Source organism: Poecilia formosa, unplaced genomic scaffold (assembly GCF_000485575.1).
Source record: "Poecilia formosa unplaced genomic scaffold, Poecilia_formosa-5.1.2 Scaffold533, whole genome shotgun sequence".
Taxonomy (NCBI): Eukaryota; Metazoa; Chordata; class Actinopteri; order Cyprinodontiformes; family Poeciliidae; genus Poecilia; species Poecilia formosa.
In genome coordinates, this window is record NW_006800472.1 from 183885 (window position 1) to 189091 (window position 5207).

Here is a 5207-nt window from a genome sequence, read left to right on the forward strand (position 1 = left end):
ATATCAGTAATGATTTCCTGGTTAATGTCAAGTTGTCATAACAAAGACATGTCATAATTTACCGAATGAAGCTTTATGTCAACAGTCATAAATATTCATGAAGGCTTATTCATGTTCGTGACAGATGTGATGTCATGTTTTTGACAGTGTCATGACAGTCTTATTCAACCCCCTTCAGATAAAGTGTTACAAAAACATAACATAAAAAACTTAAAACATCTTTTTCAGTTTTTTAAAAACATATAAACTGTTGCACATGTGCAACATGTTACTGTGAACTACAGTCGCTGTTAGAATCATTCAAATACAAAACAAAACATGTTTATATATAATAACCTACTGTATATAGTGATGTTGACTGCATTGCTGAACTCTGATCCAGACTCACACCAGAACACTGATTCATGGGCCCACTTGCTAATGACGATACATGAGGATCCATTCATTGTCCACCAGGTGGAGCAGTCATACAGATATGACTGAGTGTTTATTTCTCTATAATATCTTATTCTCCCATTAGTAGATTTTCCATCACATTTTAATGAGACGTTATGATCAGTGAAATGTTTTTCTCTGTCAGGACTCACTGTCAGAGAGGCTGCTGAATCTGAAAAACAAACATTTGCAAAAATGTATTTTAGTAAACAAAAATGATTAATTTACTGAATAAGAACATTTTTTTCCACTTTATTTATTTCTGTTATTGTTAAAGCTGTCTTTAATTAATCCATAGGAAAGGAATAGTTTACTAACTTTACATCCTGTTATAGGTTGCTGTATTTAAATCCATGTAAATGGTAGTTAGTCATGAACGTGGAACAGAAGCAGTTGGATGTAAATTGGTAAAAAGGCAGCACTACATCAGAACTCATATCATTTTTATTTTCCTCATCTCATCTAGTCACCAAAAAGTTATCCAGTGCTATCATTTGTGTGATTACTCTTGTTTGGGAAGGTAAGATATTTTGGTTCAGTTCATTTTAATTCAAATAGGTAACTTTCAATAACTTCCAATATTTCCTTTTGGGTTGTTTTTATTTTGTCTGAGTTATGTCTGGTCTTATTGACCATCTTTATTGACTAAATGAAGTGAAGTGTAATTTTTGTATCATTGTTTACACTTTTATCAGCACTGTGTGCTTTTCATTGACCTTGCTATACGTATTATTGCTATGGTTTCTCAGATCTCTGTGTTTTTCTCTCTGTCTGCAGGTTTAGTAGCAGACTTCCAGGTGTTCTCTTGTCTCTCTTTTTCATTCTTTCTCCTAATACACCAGATCTCTTTCTTTCATAGCATATCCATTGTGGCAGGTTCTCACTGCTGTACGTCATGTTACACTAGTCATAAGAAAGATGACATAAGCTTTTATCACACATAAATATATTTGATATTAAGGCTAATCTCTGACAGATTAAAAGTCAACATGAGAGTTTATCAGGTACATAGAAACAAATGAGGGAATAGATTAGAGTAGCAACACACTGACCTGCAGACCAGACAAACTTTGGTTCACTATAATCAGTTGATGACTCTGAGTTTCCTCTTCCAGCTCTACATGCAAATCCTGCTGTGTGTTTCTGTCCAGTAATGATGAAGGAGTTTTCTTTAGTCCCTCTGGTGTTACCAGGCAGCAGCTCATAACTGTAGTTCTTGTTTCTTAGATCAGGAACAGCTTTATACCAGGAGAACCTCCATTCTGGAGATGAAGGTTCAGCTTTACAGCTCAGATTTACTGAGGCTCCTTTAATCAGCCATGATGGAGACACACTGAGGAAAGGCTTTGGTTCTGTTAAAGACAGATTTTTTATGATTTATTTTCCAGATGTTCTTAATAATTTTATCCTTAATCAAATTTTTATTTTTAAACTATTCAAAAAATGCCTCATTGACATTTCAAGAGTGTGTATTGCTTTAGTCCAGTATTTAAAATAATTGTTCACAAACGATTAAAAGTTCAACAGTGCTTTTAACAGCCACTAGGGGGCATCTGTCTTGTAATGTAGGTGTCACTACAGACATACTTTGAACACATAAGAGCTTATTAGGTACTTCTTAAAAAAACAAAACAAAACAAAACAAAAACAAGATAAGTCACCAGAATAAAAACTCAATCATATTTGATAAAAAATGTGTTAATGGACAGTTATAGGAGGAAACTGTTCAATTACCTTGAGTTTTTCCACACCCAAGAAGAGAACTGAGACCTAAAAACACAGAGCTTATCAGACATCTTATAAAAATGAAACATGAAAGAGGAAATGTGAAAACTCTTGAATATAGGGGGGCAGGGGATATTTACATTTCCATTAATAATTGTAATAATAGATGTGTAAGGAACTTAAAATGTGATATTTTATTAAAAATAAAGCTTTTCTTGCAGAGAGAAGTTCACATACAGTAGATTGACTCGACTTTCAGTTACTGTGTTAGCTATTTGCTTCTGCCTATTATTCTGAGTCAGAAATATAGAGGTGAATGCTTTTGGCTTTCCATGCTGCATCTATATTTGAAACAGTTTTAAAGTTACGACGGAGTCAGATACTGAGGTGCCCTTCTTGTGAGGAAAACAGTGAGGACATTTTATTCAACATGAGCGAGTTTGCAGATATTTATCTAAACGCAACAGAGCAATACAAATAATGACTGTGAGGTCAGTGTGGCGAAGTAGGCTGTTGCTCACGAGAGATAACCAGAAGTTACTAAGATGATCACAAATGTAGCCAAGCCAAGGTCATGTGTACAAAGACCACTCTGTTTATTGCACTGCATCTTTTTATATTTCATTCTGAGAATGTACGTGGTCAAAACTTCCTCCACCGTTTCTAAATGTTTGGTTCACTGAAACGTCTCTACGGCTAACACTTACCTGTCTTTTCGTGGCTGCATGACCTCAAAGCCATGTTAACTTTATCTATGAGAAAAAGGCCAGAGATACTTGACAAAGCTAGAAAAAGGTGAACTTCATTATGAAAATAAAAATAGTGGCTCTGTAGTCGATAGATGATTTACAGCTTCAGTTTTTTTTAGACAAATGTTTCACAGTTTTGTTTAACTGTCATTTGTTCAAAGTCTGACTAAAAAACTAAAACTAAAACTGACTAAAAAAATAAATCAAAAAATAAATTGTTCTACACTGAACAGATGCTTTTAAACATATTTTCACAGCTACTTTTTTTTTCATTATTAGCACACACACAAAAAAAACAAAAAAACTTGAGCATGCAAATTGTTCAGCCCCAAATTATTCAGACTCCTGGGAGATTTTGTAATCTTTTGATTTTTCCAAATTGGTTTTTGACACTAATGTTTTAAAGAGGCCCTGCCAAAGTCCAGACTTGAAAATGACTAAGAATGTATGGAAGGAGCTAAAGATTAGGGTGATAGCAAGGAGCCCTTCCAATCTTATGTTGTGTTTTCTTGTTCGGTACTCATGTTCACAATGAAACAGTGCATATACACGATATTGAAAAGAAAGCGGCGGGATGCAGAACTTGCAGCTGTGCCTTTCAAAGTAATTTAGAAAACATGAATACATAACACAAAATAACTCAAAGACAAGTTAAGATGAGAATATAGTCTAACATCTTATCACCATGTAGTGTTAAACACCAGTTGATACATGCAAAAAGCTGGTCTGGCTCTGTTACTGTAATGATGATATAGTGTTGCCATTTGTTTCACAAAATATAATTAAAAACAGATTTTCTTTTGGAAACTGCTTTCAAACTATCTTCTATTCCTATTAGAACAAGATTCTTTATACAATAAAAATGCTTTTGCCCTTAGACTTAGACATAGACTTGGTCAATCCAAATTATTTGGCACCGATTACAAAATCTGCGGTTTTCTAAATCTCAATCAAATTTTTTCCTCATTCTTGTGAATCAAATATTCCCCATGTCTCTCTTTTAGAAAACCGAAAGAGCCCAAAATGAACATAAAGTCTGTACAGTCAGCTTTTTGTGCAAAAATAAGCCAGTGAATCTCTGACATATTGTAAAGATTGAAAACATGGTTTCCATCGCCTGCACACTTCAGAAAGAAAAAGCGATCTACTTACAGAGAACGGCCAGCACCGACAGCAAAGGGTGACCCATCCTCACATCCAACACTGATTATGTGTCACTGCTTCAGACGTACTTCAACTTTTTAACCATAGACAGACTGAAACCATAAGCCCGTCACTTATGGCCACTATCTACACGAAATTTTTATCTTTCTGCTTCCTTCTTTACTCTATTTGCATAAACTAAATAATCTTAACACTGAGCTTTTTCTTTTCTTCTTCTTCTATAAACCACAGTCTACATTTCCTCTGCAGTATGAGGTTAAGTTTGAAAGTGTGTAGCGTTTGGTGGGTTTGTACACTGCCCGGGTTGTTGCAGAAGTTTAATTTTAGAAAGCTGCTCATACTGATAGTGACCAGGAACCAATTCTGCAGGTTCTGAGGGGCTGTTTCCCTTAAAACCCACAGAAATATAAAATAAGTTTGCTCATAATTTTCACATATTGCTGCTCCACTGTTGCTCAATCTCTCTTTATAGAACTGGTAGAAAAAGGGTTTGCGAAATATATTGAACTGCAAATCTAATCTAATTTCTTGTTTGTTTTTTTTAATTTTTTTTTTTTACTGTTCATAATAATGAAGCTCCTATAAAAATGCTTTGGAAATGTAGCAGCATAAATGGTACGCTGCCACTTTAACAAGACCAATTTCGGCTTCTGTATAAGCACGTCGCCACCTGTCATGATGCTATTGCGTCGTGACGTCTGTGTCTCTGCCTCCTTCTGCTGCCGCTACAGACTGTCCTGAGGACTGAGAATCTTGTTATGGCGGTGGCGACCCCTGGTGGCGGAGTCTTGTCTTGTTTTGTTCATTTTGTTGGAGCACCTTTTTCTTTAGTAATCCCTTTGTCTTCAGATGTTGCCCACTACGGAGCCCTCCAGGGGACATGGGGAATTTTTTTTTTATTTTGCGTTCCCTCGCAATAATCTACTGATCGGTTCATGCGGCATAATTGATACTGTAAGCCTTTTTTTTTACGGTGGCCGCCGTGATTTCTGCTTTAATACAAGCTTATAAGGTTTTTCTATGGACTATTGAGTTATTATCGCGGGGTAATAAGTCATCTGTTTGTGTCTCTATTGTGTTCGTGTCTGAATGGTTTAAAGGGCTGCTTTCAGTGCCGTTCCATCTGAGCCTTAA